Raw genomic sequence first — 17,556 nt, forward strand, 5'->3', positions numbered from 1 at the left:
TTATATTGGAATAGTCTGATTATTGACGTATGACTCTTCACGAGTCATATGCCGCAAAAATTTTTCGAATCCGTCAAGTCTAAGTGGTGTTACCAAATTATAGAGATCACGTTCCGCACCTTTCTCCCTCAACTCAACGCAGCGAGCGCGCGGAAAGCAGCGCGCGCCGTGAAGGGAGGGAGGGCGGAGGTGCGAGGAGGCGACGTCAGCGCCGGTGGCATTTTTTTCTTCATTTTTTTTCTCTCTGGCGTCTCGGCGCAACCACGTGGTCTGTGGCGCCACTTCCGGTCGGCTCGCGCGGTCGTCGTCGAGCGGCGGAGCCTATGGCACCGTGTATCGCGCGTGCTTGAAAACTGCGAGTCGATTTGGTAATGGGTGTGCCACCTCGAACTGCCGTAGTGTTTTCGTCGCTCTGCCAACCATGGACGCAAACTTGCGTGCGCGTTTGGAACGAATGACAGCTGAGATGGGTTTCGACCCACACTTCGATACACCGCCTCGTCGCACTGCTCGCGCTTGAATCGTATTCATCACGGCAAAGCTGCGTGCACCCGCGCAGCGGCGCACCCAGTGGCGTGCACCCAGTGCACCCAGTGCACCCAGTGGCGGTACTTCGATGCTGTTTGCTCTTCGAATGCGGGCGCACAGCGAGTGCGGGCTGACAACAAGAACTAAAGACTAGAAGAAAGGATCGTGGGGCATCGAGCCGGCGCGGACCCATCCCCCGGCTGTCTGCAGCTACCGTGAAAATGCGAGTCTGCTTGGTTGCTGTGTCGCGATTTCTCTGGAACCTGATACTACGGGGAGGATACGCCGAGGTACGGCTCGATGACATACTGAACAGACAGCGAACGGGACTCTCGCCATACAGCGAACACAGGTATCGTAAGCAAGCCGGCGCCAGCATTGTTATCGGAGAAATGCTGCACCGCTGCCTCGGTCGGTCGTGAGCACGTGCCGACGATGCAGTTTCCAGCTGACGAGGCAACACTCGAACGGCTGCCACTCTCAACTGCAACCGGCGATGGTCAAAAGCACAAAAATATTCACGTTTTCGGCACCGCACATGGTGCAGAAAACGCAACCACGCAACTACCAGCAGACGAGCTGTCGGTGAGACCGGAAGTGCTAATATTAATGTTTGTTCGGTGTTTGAACGGCATAACACAATATAAACATACATATTATCTACTTATTGAACTCAAACTTAACAACTAAGGTAATAATGAGGGTGTTATCGTGATTATAACATCAGCCAATGGTGGAACTGCCGACAATCGCGTCATATATTGCGGACTAATACATCATTTGTCGAGAGAAGAGGGAGCGATTTTCAGCTGATTTTGAGAATTTATTGTAAAGTCCAGGCCGCTCTCTACGCTATAATATTTGGCTCGCGTGTTCTCGGAAGCCTCGACTACCGATTGGCAGCGCTTTTTGACCCTGCTCAAAAAGTGTTGCAGGGCCCCTTTAAGGAGCAAACTCCTAAAAGAGCGAAAAGTCAGCACGCGAGCAGCGCAGAGCGTCGTCTACTTGGCGCGCGGTGTGGCTCTGCGCCGCAGAGCCGACAAACGGCGTCGAGGGGCGAAATCGAAAGAATAACAGGAGAGGGCGCGGCGGCGCTCACGCGGCATTACAGTGGTTTGGCTACTCGTGGGCGCTCTCCGCCTCGAGCCATTAGTTGGTGCCACGCTCAAGGGACCCATGACCGAACATACTTTAGCCGCTTCGGCGCGCGCAGTGTCCACACATGGATATTCTTACACCGTGCTCGGTACGTAAGCCCACGCATTGTGCCAACCAATGTATCGGCACGCCCTTATTACAGCTAAATCATGGATGAACCAATTTTCTAGGATGCGACGCGCAACAATCTGTCTCCTTTTTAACACGAAAGTGTTTTATGCCGGGGAACACCAAGACTTCAGTGACGTTTTCCGTCACTGAAATGACGTCAAAAAATGCACACGATCAGATGGCAAAGGAAAAAAGTTTAGAATAACTGCCAGTTGGGCGTGTTGGTATACATTCATGATGGTGAAGCGCTGAAAGAAGCGGAGACTTACGAAGAACTCAGGACGCAGCGCTACTAGCAACTGAGTTTATTTTGAAAACAACGCCATCATATATACAAAATGCACGTCATCACTAAAGCCAAACATTTTAACACGTGATCATAAAGGAAATAAACAGGTAAGATAAAAACCGTGCATGCACCCCTACCAAGGCAGCAAAAGCACTGCATTTTACGTTCTCTCTAAAAAACCAACTTCACAATCCGATAGCAAAATAGATGGCTGACTAACGCAAGCCTTGCCACTCTTCCTTACTTGATAAGCCTCAACGATCTGACAGTTTGATCGGCGTACTTGTCAACAACAGTGTTTTTTTTTTCAAAGTCAGGGTTGCACGTGCACTCTTTACAGTGCATTGCTAGATGTGAATACGGTGCCCCCTTCAATGAACTTTCGTCTTCGCGAAGGCGTACATTTACGCATCGGCCAGTTTGTCCGATGTAATGCTTTCCGCATGTAAAAGGGATGTCGTATACCATATCTTTTCTGCAATCGACAAACTTTGTTCCATGCCTGATGCCACACCCATGGATGGTTTCAGTACGTTTTTGTTTGCCAACGTTTCCACTGCAGGGCATATCTTAGCCAACTTGTTTTTGGCCGAGAAAAGTACACGTACCCGATACCTCGACGCTATCTTCTTTAATCTGTGTCACGTGCTGTGCATTTATGGAACAACGGCTTTCTCAATTATTGGTATGGTGTTTGAGGATGCTCAGGATGACGTGGAAGTCCTATTTTACGTATATGGCACACGCCTCAGGGTCATTGTTTCTGGCGCTGAGCCGTGCTCCCAATTAGGGTTGCAGAAGTTGCGCCTTTTCCTTTCCGCAACCTCTCCTCCTCCTCCTCATTGTTTCAAAGTGCAACGCGTTCTAGGAACGCCATCTTCTGCACAATCCAGCGTTGCGTGCCGCCGCCGTGTACCCTGATGCGTTCGAGCAGCTCATTTAAGCGGTTCCAATGAACTTCGGGGGCAGACAAATTTGGAAGTGCCGTTGGCTTGCCGAGTTGCGTTTTCATTGCCAACACCTGCTCCTTGCGTTCCTGCCAGCAATGGACCGCATTTTGGGCAGACGCGTGGCCAGTAGTCGTTCCTCGACGACGTTGAGCCTGGGCAAATGTGAAAGCATCGGTGGGTAAATATAGCCGTTAACGGGGCTTCAATTGGCATACTGTCTTTGATTAGCAATTCCTTGCATGTCCCACAGACGCAAAGCTGACCGGCCTCGTAAGCAGCTGTAGAGTCACCACGTCAGTACCTCCATGGCACTCTTCCGTTGTTGTTGAGACCGGATACCGTGGATAGCAGCCAGGTTGTTGTCGAATCACACGTGGTCGCAACGTCGCAGCCGCAGCCGAAGTGCCGCTCGAGTAACTCCCGCAGAAGGCGGGCGTTGGCACCGGCGAATGCGTTAAGCGATTGCCATGCTGACGCCGCCACTGCCGCCTCCGCCCGCCATAGTGCGCATGCTTGGGTCCGACGGAGAGAGGATGTCACTGACGGCGCAGCCAATAAAGACCATTATCGAAACACGTGGCGAACGGTTTTTCATTTCGCATAGCCATATACAGTTTTCCCTGTACAAAAGTTCCATCAGCTCCAGTCAAACCCACGACCTCTCGGTCCGCGAAAACGGATGCCGGGCATGCTATCCAGTGCGCCGCGGTCACACACTATCGAGGTTTCACAAACGCGCCTTTTAAGGGGTATTCAGACGGGGTAGGCATGCTCAGGGGAGACGGGGGGGTTGCGTATCACGTGACCGCGACGTCACGGATTAGCGAGTGGGCGTGAACCCCCCGCGCCTCCTCGGAGGAGACGGGGACGTTTTCCCCGAAAGGACAAACGATCCCCCTGCGGTGGGGGATGTGGCGAATTTGGGGCTCTTGTTTGGCCACATTGTTGCACTTGCTCCTGCAGAGAGCGGCAGTGGGTGTCCAGTCTGCAGCTGGATGGTCGTCTGCAGCTCGTCGTCAGCAGCTCGTCAAACGGGTGGTGCAAGCCACCAGAGTAGTCTAGTAACACTGGTCTCCCCCTCCGTTTGCCTCGTCCGTGTGAGTGGGGGGCATTTGTGGAGACTTCTCCTCGCGAGCTGACGTCACTAGGCTCCGCCTTTACCCCCCGAGCATTTCTCCCCCGTCTGAATACCCCTTTAGGGGCGAAGTACCTTAGGGCCGAGCTAAAGCCCTACAGCAACGGTATGGCTCACGCCCGGGAGTCTTCTACACGGACGGATCCGGCCCCCACCACGGCGGGTGGTACACGGCTGCTGTGGTTCACCAAAACGTACTTTTTCAAGGGCTCACCTTTCGAGCACCAGACGTCACACAGGCGGACGAGGTCGCCATAGCCCTCGCCACAGTGGACCCGCATCTCTGATAATAATTACCGATTCGTGGAGGGCATGCCAAAATCTCACCGGAGGTGGCATCAATGATCGTGCTGCTGAAATCTTTAAGCGATGTCAAATCCACGCACCGTCATCTGGACTCCTGCGCATACAGGGCTAGTTAGAAACGAGGCTGCAGTTGCCACGGCGCGCACGCTCAACTACTGGGACCCGCCTCGCCCTCCATCGCCTCATGCTCCACAACCCAATCCGGCTATTGCTTTCAGAGAAATCACCGCTATGTACAAATCGAACAGGCTCCGCTTCTCAGCCCTGGCATTGGGCCTGCCCAAGAAGGACGAGCGCTGGCTCCTCCGTCTCTACACCAACACAGTATCGTGCCCGGCGATACTCCAACATTTCAATCCAGCATTCTCTGGGGAGTGTCCGCACTGTGACCATTCATTTGCGGATCCCTTTCAGATGGTGTGGACATGCCCCTCAAACCCGGCGGTCCCGTCACTTACCTCCCCTTCGCCCCCTACTCGAGAGAGCTGGGAGGCTGCCCTGCTCGGTTGCTCGACCCTAGAGGACCAGCGTGCCTTAGTGGCCGGAGCGCGTGCTGCAGCAGAAGCCACAGGGGATCCAGACTAGGGACTCCTCCTAGATTTTGTAAAGGGCCGTCCCTTAAGGCCGTCCCCAACTTTCTCCTGTCAACTGAATCAATAAAGATTACCACAAGAAGGATTAAAAAAGTCACAGTTTCGCCGCATGGGCAAAGCAATGAATGCGATAGCAAGACATTGAAATGCCACACGAAGAACCAGAAGCAGCTCAATACTTGCAGCGTGCCGCTTAAGCACAAACAAGGACGCCCGAAAAGAACGCACAGGCAAGGCAAGCGTGCACTAACAACTGCCACAGTTGCTACGTCTATGTGCTTGAACAACTGCTTCAAGTGTCGACAATGGAGAATCAGACGCTCTTAGATATTTCCTTTAAACTGCGACGCGTGGTGTGACCCCCTGCTTGTCCTTCCACACGGGGGCGTCTGATGCAAGGGGTGCCCGGTGTTCTTGGTCTTTCTTTTTCTTTTCTTTTTCTTCTTTTCTTCTTTGCAAGGTTTGCCCGGTGTTCTTTTCTTTCTGTACCAGTGGGTACAGAAAATGGCCACATTGTCGTGCGCGTCTCAAGGGCAGTATTCGAATTGAAAGAAAATTAGGAGCGCTGCGTCTGCAAGTGTCGACGATGGAGAATCAGACGCTCTTCGACATTTCTTTTTCTTTTAAACTGTGGCGCGTGGACCGACCCCCTGCGTATCCAGCCACACGGGAGCATCTGACGCAAGGTGTGCTCGGTGTTCTTTGTTTTTTTCCTTCCACATCACGAGTGGGTACACAAAAGGCCACTTCGTCGTGCGCGTCTCAAGGGCAGTTTTCAAATTGAAAAAAATTAGGATCGTTGCGTGATAGTAAAACAAGCTCACGTTCCTACGAGATTTGCTTGCCACCAGCGGTACATGGTGTATATAAATAGCTCGCCGTTATATCGCAGGCGCATACATGGCGTGTGGCTGAGTTGCCTAACGCAGCACGTTGGGAAGCGAGGGGTTGCTGGTTCGAATCCGCGGTCGAGTACTTCAAAATTTTTTTCAGCTTTATTTCTCTTTGTGCCTTTTTATATATATACATACATATCCATATCTCAGGCATGACGGCGACGGCAAAAATCAGCCGACAGTGTCCATATAATTGCTATCGCAATAATTGCTTGAGTGGAAGTTATGCCTCGAAAGTGAAGCCAAGAATCCGCCATCTTACCAGTGACAAGATATATGGTTTGGATGTACTGAAGAAAAAAGCGACGTATTCTTCACACGCCCTACCAGTTTAGTATGCGCAATATTTTGGGACAGATAGTGCTCGACGTGTGGCTTTATCGTACACGTTTACTTAGGATGCCTCAACATCTAGGCAAACTTTATGGGGGATCGGCTTATCAATACCTTTTATTTTATCGTTTGCCTGGCATTTACACTAACAAAGCAAAGCCACTTTACCTCTAGGTGGGCACCACATGAAAATAGCATGTTTCCAACACAAACCAGGGGCAAACCGTGGCTTCAACTTTGGAAGCTATGCGTTGCGAGAGTTTCCGCTCCAGCACTTTTAAAGACAATAGTCTTTCTTGGGGAACTTAAACGCAGAAATATTGGTCTGTCTGTCTGTCTTTCTGTTTGTCTGTCTGTCACCCGATTCCGCCACCCGACCAAAATTTAACCACTTTCTGAACACCCAGCCGTCTTGAACTGGTACGGCCGTTCATATTTGTGAACATTGTCGATCAAAAGGCAAATATTGCGCATTTCTGAGGCGCAACATCAATACGTAATATTAGGTGGTGTGTTCCTTTACTAGAAAATACATAAATAAGTTATTCTAAAGACCTTAATGTTTCTTAGGCTGCGCTGAAAATGCTATTGTTTCTTATGCTGCGATGTATATGCGATGCTATGATGCGGCGGCTCAACATAGGGGAGGAGGGCTCGTGTAGTTCGGCCGACGCAAGACTATCGTCTTTCGGCATTAGCAGCGGAGCACGCAGATACGCGGCCAATTTATTTTAAAATTCTCCTTGGTTTACCACCACCATCACAGGGCCCGTGCTCTCGTTTGAATGGAGTCCATTAACAGGTTTAACCAACACAACATGAATCATAATTGTGACAGAACAATATAAAACACCTCAAAGCATGAACCATTTATACTATTCGACGATTTCAACGTAGATATTGCGGACCTTAGGACCTAGCTTTGTCGTCGACGCTCGCTGTCCGCTGTCATGGTGGATAGAAAGCCGTTGCTATAGTCGAAACATATGTGTGTATGTGAATAAAAGAAAGATTCCCAATAGACGAAGAACAATCATAATTGCGACGAAACAGTATAAAACACCTACAAGCACGAACCCTTTATACGAGTCGGCGACATCAACGTACACATATGGACCTTAAGACCGAGCTTTGTCGTCGGCAATTTATATCACATTATGTCACTCAATTTAGATTATATGGGACAACGCTCGGGTAACGTATGTGAGACGAAAAACAAGGCTGATCCGTACACTAACATCAATCATAATTGTGACAGAACAATATAAAACTCCTACAAGCGCATTCCCTTTATACTAGTCGGCGACTACAACGTTGACAGTATGGACCTTAGGACCTAGATTCGCCCACTCGTCCTCATTCACTTTCTGGAGTTGCAGTATAGGCATCGTCCACTGACCAGAGGGAGCTGCATTGCTCGTAGTGGCCCGTCCCAAGTTCGCTGACACTGATCGCTAGGGCCACGCACAGAACAGACGCGCGCACGCGTCTCCCTTCTATCCCGGCCACAAAGCGCCTTCCACAGCCAAGCGCAATACAATACTCATAAAAATACACTTCACCTGTCATTGGTAGTAAAAAACATAGTGACCAGGAAGTGTACGATTTTTTAATTAGGTGCCCTCAAAATGCCCAATTCGCGAAATTGTCTGGAAAGTGTTTTCAGAGGCAGAAATTTGCACGCTTCTTAAAAGGAAAGAATATTATTTAAAAAAAAAATTAATTTCAAAATCATTGTTCTTAGTCAAACATCTGCACCTAAAATAAACTGCCTCAAAGTGGGGAATGGTGACCAAGACAACTTCATCTTTGTCAAAATTCAGTCACCTAAAATCAGCACACACTGGTAATCATTTCAACTGAAGCTGTCACACATATTCCTCCAGTAAATCTCGGATGATTCTAACATCGTGTAATGCCCGCGCAATGTACAGTCGAAGAAAATCATTTTTAAAGCTCCCTATTGGCGGCAATAGGGAGCTTCAATGAGGAAGCTGGCGTATGACCAAATGGGAAGGTAGCCGCCGATGGGAAACTTCAGAAATTATTTGTTTCCTTGAAAGAAATATGTAGTGATAAACCTTATACAAGAATGACTGGTTATTTGCTTTCGACTGAGGCATAAAGCTGATTTTTAATGGTAGCACCAGAGGGTGTAAATTGCGTTCAATGTGGACCTCAATGACGGGATTTTTTAGGGATTTTTTTCTAGTAACATTGAAGAACTTGAGGGGTCTGACATTATCTTGAACGAGAGATATACCTTCCGTAAAGTAAGTATTGAACTCCCAAAAAGTAAGTATTAAAAACTCAAATACTGATACAACGCACAATATTGCAATAATAAATTTAAACCTAGAAAATTTTGATGAAATTCCTGCAAGCGTAGGTGGCCAAGAAATTGTAGTATTATTAACAATCAGTGAACAAGTGCAGTAGATTGTGACCGCTGCAAAGCCGGGGCCCAATGCACCACGACCGCACACCGTTAGTTCCTGCGCGCCGGCTACATTGTCAGGAAAGCATTCCTACTATAAAGAAAACACTGGGCTACAAGCGGTGCTCGTCGTAATAGTAGCAGCAGGAACTGGACGGGCGCGGGCAGCGTTGCAGCAAAAACACGCGCTAGGCAGCTCCAGCTCGTGCCTCGCGCAGGGCTGGCGATGTGGCTGCAGCGCTCGACATTCATCTTCACTACAATTCGTCCCCCGTCGGAAAGGAGCCATCCTGGCGACTCACGGTGATCTCTTGGCCTCCAGTCAGTTACCCTTAATGACCATCGGTTATCCTCCGACGTGCTACGTGCCCGGCCCATATCCCTTTCTTCTTCTTGATGTGAACTATGATATCCTTAACCCCGTTTGTTCCCTGACCCACTCTGCTCTCTTCCTCTCTCTTAAGGATACACCTATCATTTTAAATGCGGAGCATTTCTTAGTCGCACCTGCGGCGTCGGCCGCTGTCCACACACCCGCCGCGCATGCTCGGCTCGTCTCGTGCCGGCAGCAAGCCTCTCCTCTCCCTCCCTCCCTCGCATGCTCGGCTCGTCTCGTGCCGACAGCAGGCCTCTCCCTCCCTCCCTCTCTTCCTTCCTCCTCTCCGTCCCTCCCTCCTCCCGATCGAACGCGGCGGTGTGTATATAAGCGGCGGAGCGCGCGTTCGGAATTCAGTCAAGGGCGTCTTGGCTTTCGCTTGACTTGACGCTTTGCTTGACTCGAGTAGATGCGATGGAAGCAACAGTGCCCTCAATCAGCGTCCCACCACTCGTTGAAGGCAACGCTACTCCACCCTCACTGTCGTCGGCGTCAACAACAGCAAGCAACGCAGAAGACAAGGCTGCGACGAGACGAGCACAGGACGCTGAACGCAAGCGTTTGAAGCAAGCTGCAGACCCGGAACTTCGTGCACGAGAAGCTGCTGCGAGGCGGCAACGACGGGCTGTGGATCCTGAACGTCGTGCTCTAGAAGCAGCAACCGTTCGTGAACGTCGAGCAGCGGATCCATCACTCGGGGAGCGCGACGCTTCTGCGAAACCCAATTACGCAACATTCACGCAATACCCCCACCGCTCTGCGACGCATTTACACGAGTTCCCCCTTTGGGATGATGCGGGCGATATTTTTTCCTTTCCATCATTCGCTGCGTCCACCTCAATTTAGGTTGAACCCTCTTTGTCAGTCACCAGGTTGCTGCTCCGTAGGTAAGTACTGCTAAGATGCAGCTGTTATATACCTTCCTCTTGAGGGATAGTGGTAGACTACCATTGATGATTTGATAATGCTTGCCGAATGAGCCCCATCCCATCCTTATTCTTCTAGTTATTTCACTCTTATGGTTCGCCTCCGTGGTTACTACCTGTCCTAGTAGACGTACTCCTCTACAACTTCCAGTGTCTCGCCACCTATCGCAAAGCGCTGTTCTCTGCCAAGATTGTTCCACATTAGTTTAGTTTTATGCATATTAATTTTCAGACCTACTCTTCTGCTCTCCATATCGAGTTCAGTAATGATGAGCTGTAATTCGTCTCCCGCGTTACTCATCAATGCAATGTCATCAGCGAATCACAGGTTACTGAGATACTCCCCATTAACTCTTATGCCTAATTCTTCCTAATCTAGGGCCTTGAAATCCTCCTGTAAACACGCCGTGAATAGCACTGGAGAGATCGTGTCTCCCTGCCGTACGCCCTTCTTTATTGGGATTCTGTCGCTTTCTTTATGGAGGACTATATTGACTGTGGATCCGCTGTAGATTTCTTCCATTATGATTATAAAGGCTTCGTCGATGCCCTGATTCCACAGTGCCTGCATGACTGCTGATGTCTCCACCGAATCAAATGCCTTCTCGTAATCTATGAAGGGTATGTACAGGGGTTGGTTGCATTCCGCGCATTTCTCTATCACCTGATTGATAGTAATATGGTCTATTGTTGAGAAGGCTGTACGAAATCCTGCCTGGTCCTTTGGTTGATTGAACTCTAATGTCTTATTAATTCTGTTAGCAATTGCTTACTGTTAGCAATTACCGCCCTTTTCTTATGGATCAAGATGATGTTGGCATTCTTCCAAGATTCTGGTATCCTCCCCGTCAAGAGACACTTCGTATACAGGGTGGCCAGTTTTTCTAATATGATCTCTCCACCGTGTTTCAACAGGTCTGATGTTACCTGATGTTTTACATGTATAGATAAATAAATAACATATCTCATGCGTTACCATTACACAAAAGTGCCTAGTTTTGGCCGATGAATGTGTGCTTCTCGAAGTGAACTTTGAAAGGACATGCGCTCAGCAGTGGCTGACAACGCACTTTCTATTAGCCTTTGTACGAAAATGGCTTTCAATAATCTGCACTGCTGTAACCAGTATTTCATTCCAGTTTATTACCGAGCGCTTCTGTTTTACCAGGAATTACGGATTTCTGGGCACTACTAGAAACAAATCTGTCCTTAGAAACTGCAACAGCCGAGTTCGGACCACAAACTCCGCTTGAAATCGCTCGCACCTGCGCTTCCTATTTTTCTTACAACTATGCTTGACTTTACAGAAAGTGAGTGAATGGCCTTCCCTCTTAGGTGCCGATAGTGCCGATGATTGTCGACGCCAAAAAAGAACAAAAAAGCTCACAAACGAGATCCGTTTTCCTCGTATCACGCCGGTCATTGTGGGTCGGTCTCTAGAGCCCAACAAGAAAGGGCCCAAGCTAAAGAACTGGAAACCCTCAAAGAAACTGACATTATTATCTACTAGGGTGCTGCAAGTTCTTGAGTCTTCCTGAAAACCCGAGCTTGGCCCGCCCCATGGGTTGGGCGAGGCTAGGGCCTGAAGCTCCGTGCTTATGATCTGGTCCAGGTTTCAGGTGGTGGGCTCTGGTCGGCCTGCGCTTGGACTTTGCTCATTCCCTAAAGGGACACTAAAGTGGCACGATGAATCGGGTTAGACTGACTATTCTGAGCACTTGAACGTCACTGGTGGTGGTGGTAAACATTTTATTCAAGAAATTCACAAGAGAGCTGCTGTGTGCCTGAGTGGCAGTCCCTAGTCCGGGAAGCCATTGGAGATGGCCGCTGCCCGGGTGCGCGCCACCAAGGAGCGTTGCGCATCCAAGGTAGAGCAGCCGAGCAGGTACTCCTCCAAGCCTCTAGTTGGGATGGGGAAGGGGGATGAGAAATAAAGTGGAGTTGCAGGACACGAAGTCACGACGTGAAAGGTGTCGGCGAGGACCTGACAAGTCGGGCACGTGCCAGAGATTTCCGTGATGAAGTGCCGGGCGACCGCCGGACTAAGGAAAGTATTAGCCTGAAAACGGCGTAGTATTCGTTCGTCTGCTTTCGCCAGACCGCGACCAGGGCCAGGGTAAAGTCGACGCGAAGTGCGATAATAATCCAGAATATCACGGTAGCGCGTGAGGCTCGAGTTTCCACGATCCGACTCAGGACATGGAAGGGCTGCGGCCCGAAAGAGAGAAGCGCGGGCAGCGGCATTCGCCGCCTCGTTGCCGGGAAGTCCTGTGTGTCCTGGAGTCCAAACTATTCTTACGGAGTGAGGGCTAAAGCGCCAGGAGGCGGCTTGAAGGAGACGAGCAGCCAATGGGGTGATGGAACCCTGGATATATCGAGAGCAGGCTGAGTGCGAGTCTGTCAAGATAGTGTGAGTGGTGGGGTGGGAGGCGGCCAAAGTGATGGCAACCTCCTCTGCATGAGTTGCACTGTCGGCTCTAAATGAGAGGCCGTCGACGTGGTGGCCTTCTTAGATCAAAGCGGCCGTGTAGTGACCCGAGGGGGAAGGGGCCGAGGCGTCTACATAAAATACGCCGGGGCGATCGGAATGACACGCCTCAAGGGCAGCAGTGCGCGCGTGCCTTCGACCGGAGTGTTGTTCGGGGTCCATGTTGCGGGGGACTGGCTCCACCCATAACTTCTGGCGCCAGATTTCCGGTACTGGGGATGGACGTACCGGGTCAGAGACTGTGTTGACGCCAAGTCTGTGTAGCAGGCGGCGCCCGGAAGGCGTCTGCGAAAGACGATTAAGTTGGTTGACGCGCTGGGCCTCCCGCAGCTCCGTGAAAGAGTTACGCACCCCCAGGGCCGCAAAGCGGCTATTAGAAGTGGCGATGGGAAGGTCCAGCTCGCGCTTATACACAGAGCGGAGAAGAGTATCTAGTTGGTGTTCGTGGTGACGACGCAAGCGAAGGTAGGGTGGGGCATAGAGGACCCGACTTGTCACAAACGCTTGGGCCAACCGGAGGTACTAGGTCCCTCGGAGGCCGCCACGCTTGGTAGAGACCCGCCAGGTCATGCGACTCACTTGTTCGCTGGTGCGTCGGAGAGAGAATATGGTGCCCTGAGGGTCCAGTGAGGACGAGAGGTGCAGCCCGAGAGTCCGACTACTGGGACAGGTCCGGAAGGGAGGAAAATCTGGTGTTGTGGTAGGTGAGAAACAGAGGGAAGAGCCGACTTGGTTGGGGAACACTCCAGGCCGCAAGACGCGGCGTAAGTGTCCACCAGAATGGCAGCCTGTTGTAGGCGTTCCTCGATTTGAGCCGGAGAGCCGGTGTTGGTCCAAATTGTTATATCATCGGCATAGAGCGCATGGTGTACCCCCTCGACCTCGTGCAAGAGAGAAGGGAGGTTCATCATGGCCAAGTTAAACAGGAGGGGTGACAAGACCGCTCCTTGAGGCGTACTCCGTGTGCCTAGAGGGAACGGGCCGTGTTCAGTAGTGTCGATGCGAAGGAAGACCACACAATCAGAAGGAAAGGCGCGGATGTATTCGAAGGTCTTCTGTCCGCAGTCTGTAGTGAAAAGATTGGCGAGAATGCTACTATGTTTGACATTGTCGAACGCGCCTCAAAGATCGAGAGCTAGTACGGCTTTGTCATTGTGGCGCATGGTAGTCGGCTCTATGATATCGTGGTGAAGTTCGAGCAGGACGTCCTGTGCCGACAGATGCGGGCGAAAGCCAAACATCGTGTCGGCAAAGGTCCCCCTAGCTTCCAGGTAAGCGGAAAGGCATTCGCGGACCATGGTTTCTATGAGTTTGCCGGCGCGAGAGGTGAGAGAAATGGGTCTCAGGGCCTCAATGCTAACTGGCTTGCCCGATTTGGGGATGAATGTGACCAGCCAAGTGATCCATTCTGATGGAAGCGGTGAGCCATCCCATATGGAGTTGATGAGGTGGAGCAGTGATAAGAGGGCCTGGTCGGGGAGATTCGCCAGGAGCGATACTGTATGTTCACCTTCATAACATTATTAATAGCGGAGAAAATCAACGTCAAAGTTTCATTTTTATATTTTGGGCTGAAATATCCGGGCGTGACGTCACACCTTTCAAACTGTATTTGTCGTATATTGGGGACATTCGCACAACGATATTTCTTGAAACTTAGTATGTTAAGTCTAAGGCCCCCTCACAGGTAAATGTACTTCATTTTAACAGAGTAGGAGCCATGTATGCGCTAGAAGGCGCCGTCAGAATGTATGACATCTCGGCGTTTGCTGCGTGAGTTTCAGCATGGTGTCGCCAAACGCGTTTTTTTTTCGCGCGTTCTTTCCCTTACCATGAGTCAGCTAACCATGCCATTTGAAAGAAAACCTTTCCAATATCTCATACATGGGTCATTTCTGAAGGGGAGTTGGCGGCAGGATTCCAACAACATATCGACGCCTATCTCCTAGACGACTAAAATGTGGACGCCGCATCTGAAATATAGTTTTAAATGCGCAGCATTTCTTAGCGAACATTAGGTACTTTGGCCGCTTCTATCTATCCATCTATCTATCTATCTATCTATCCATCTATCTATCTATCTATCTATCTATCTATCTATCTATCTATCTATCTATCTATCTATCTATCTATCTATCTATCCTATATATATATATATATATATATATATATATATATATATATATATATATATATATATATATATATATATATATATATATATATATATAACATGATTCAATGGTTATGACATGCAAAATTCGGCAGATCCCACGCGTGGTGGGATCTCATGCGAAGCAGTCAGCGAGTACTTCTGTGCTGTATTTTATAGCTTTGAGCCAAGCGTTAAGAGGTCGATCGACGTGTTTTTGTAAGTGTAGTAGCTGTGTGCACATCGGGGGTATATTAGGCACGTCCACAAGACTGGCGTTTAAAGGGCAACTTGTGGTGCGACGTAACGCCAGCCCTCACATAAGACTACATATGTCAGTATTATCGAAACTAAGTTCACTTTATGGTGCAATCTTGTGAATATCATACGTAACATTCGTTAATGTATTCCTCCGGCATCGAGCAATGCTTAGATGGGTGAATCATAGGAGAACAAATGTAATGTTTATTAGACTGCTATAAGAGCGGAGCCAACACTGGAATAGCAGGCGTTAATCTGATATGACGCCTGTATCGTAGGAGTATATATGTAGTGTTTGTTGCTTTCTTGTAAAATTAGATAGCCAGCACGACAATGCAACTGACGTTGCACCAACATTAGACCTGCATAAGGTGTTTTTTTTTTCAAAACTGTTCATATACTTGGCGTGGCTCTGTGGTAAAATACCTGATTACCATGCAGAATGCTTGGGTTCGATTCCTGCTGGGATCCTATTTTTTATGCTTTGCACTCGTCGGGTCAACTCTGCCGACGTCGGTTTTTCTTAACGCTCTCGCATTTAAATTGCCAATGTCTGTTCTCACCGCGCCTGGGTAGATCCAAACTGTACGTCGATCACCTGGGGAGCATACCCGTAAGCAGCGGCCAGTGGTAAACGGGTATGTGCCACACGTGTATGGATGAAAAGTTTTGACGACGTGCGCGCCAAGATTTTCATGTTATTCATGTCATGACCAGACAGTCAAATTCATGAAGTTGTCTTACCCTCCCATGCCAATTTTCGTCTACGCCAAGTTCAGGAGGCGATCATGAGAGGACCCAGACGTAGGCGGCCAGATAGATAGATAGATAGATAGATAGATAGATAGATAGATAGATAGATAGATAGATAGATAGATAGATAGATAGATAGATAGATAGATAGATAGATAGATAGATAGATAGATAGATAGATAGATAGATAGATTAGAACCTCGGTGATACGAATCTCGCGGGGTTGCCAAAAATATTCGTATCATCCGAAATTCGTATCACCAGAAAGAGAGAGAGAATAAACGTTTATTTTGAGCAAGCGCGTTGTGCGCCCAAGGTGGGCGGCCTCCTTATTCCAGGTAGCCGCGGGCCTTCGCCATCTCTCGTGCCCGTTGTACCAGGCTTCGCTGATTCTTCAGGTCCATGTCCGATAACTTGGCCTCCCACTGCTCTTCGGTCAGTGTAGCGGTGCTAGGGTTTTGTTTGCATCCCCATAGCATATGGAAACATGAAAAAATAGTATGCGACAAAAGAAAGTTGGCATGCGTTTTGATTTAGTGTTTCTCAGGGTCCCAACGACGTCATGAACAGCTCTGAATGATTCCCAGTAAAGTTTATAGACGTCAACTATCATACTTGTATACTCGTAATCATACTTGCACCAGGTGTGTTGGGCCCCGTGACCGCTTGCATGACACCAGAGTACTGCGGCGAAAGTGACCTAAGAAGCGCTTTGCACACGACAGATAAAGGCCAAGCACCTTCGCCAAGACCATCCGCTTCGTCTCTCGGGGTCTTCGTCCACCTTTAATGGGACTTCATGACGGACCCGCAGCCCAAGTTTCAGTCTCGTTTTATAGAAGGTGTGACTGCGGGAACATGTCTTGCATAGACGTGGCAGGCACGTGTTAACACACTACCAGGACGCTGCTGCATCGAGCACAAGAGCACGCGTCAACACGCCGAAAAAAAAAAGCGCGACGTCGACGTCATCGGTAATATAAACGCGGAGGCGCATAAAGGCCTCCAAGATTCGCGCGCATTATCTCGGAGGCAACGACGTACCGTTGATGGTCCCGCAGCGCGCATGCCCGCGCCCGCGCGTGACTACCGCGTCTTCCGCGACAGCGCGGGCAGCACCTGTTCGTACCTGTACGCTAGCGTACGTACGTATCAAACGTCAGGGGTGCAAATCGGTTCGCAACAACCGTACTCCAATACATTTCAGGCTAATGAGCCTTGGCAGGGACCATAGAAAAATTCGTATCACCCCGAAATTCGTACGAGACGTGATCGTATCACCGAGGTTTTACTGTAGATAGATAGATAGATAGATAGATAGATAGATAGATAGATAGATAGATAGATAGATAGATAGATAGATAGATAGATAGATAGATAGATAGATAGATAGATAGATAGATAGATAGATAGATAGATAGATAGAAGCGCCCAAAGTGCCAAAAGTTCGCTAAGAACTGCTTCGCATTTAATAACGACAATGCCTGTCGCGTACGTCATGAAATCCTTACTCTCAGTCACGTGTGACACATACCCGCATACCACAGTTCCTGTTTTGCCGGTAATCGCCACAGGCGATTCCGTCTCAATCAACACAGTAACAGCGAACAGACATCGAACGTTCTGGCAGATCCCACGCATTGTGAGAGTCGATATCATGATCAATCACCGTGTATATAACAGCCGTGGTGCAACGTAACTTGTGGTTGTTGCGTTGACTACCCGCCAGAGTTGCAAGTTCCGCTTATTATAAGCGGATTTGGTTTTTTTTTTCAGCTGAGCCGCGAAGAAATTCCTACAGTCGCTTGTCGCGTTTTTTTTTTTTTTAGGCTTACTCGCGCTTTTGCAGGAAATATGATTTTAG

Source organism: Rhipicephalus sanguineus, chromosome 3 (assembly GCF_013339695.2).
Source record: "Rhipicephalus sanguineus isolate Rsan-2018 chromosome 3, BIME_Rsan_1.4, whole genome shotgun sequence".
Taxonomy (NCBI): domain Eukaryota; kingdom Metazoa; phylum Arthropoda; class Arachnida; order Ixodida; family Ixodidae; genus Rhipicephalus; species Rhipicephalus sanguineus.